The sequence below is a fragment of the Limulus polyphemus genome, unplaced genomic scaffold (assembly GCF_000517525.1).
Source record: "Limulus polyphemus unplaced genomic scaffold, Limulus_polyphemus-2.1.2 Scaffold2883, whole genome shotgun sequence".
In the NCBI taxonomy this organism is placed as follows: domain Eukaryota; kingdom Metazoa; phylum Arthropoda; class Merostomata; order Xiphosura; family Limulidae; genus Limulus; species Limulus polyphemus.
This window is the reverse complement of record NW_013668493.1, coordinates 86,064-86,313: the sequence shown is the minus strand read 5'-3', so window position 1 is coordinate 86,313 and position 250 is coordinate 86,064.

The following is a 250-nucleotide window of genomic DNA, read 5'->3' as shown; positions in this document are numbered from 1 at the left end:
ATTAAAATTACGTAAACCATGTTTCTAGATAATTTTAACAAATTAGTAGCCATAACAAAACTACTACCCTTGTAATTTTTTTTTTAATCTTAACTTTCAGCATAAACACATTTATGTCAAAGGTTAATGTATGATACTTAAAATCTTAAATCCTAGACTTGATCCTAAAGTTTATGCAAATTGCTCAGCATCGTCATGTAAGAAATATTAACAATGTGATACAAAATTCTTCTTCAATGACTATTCATTT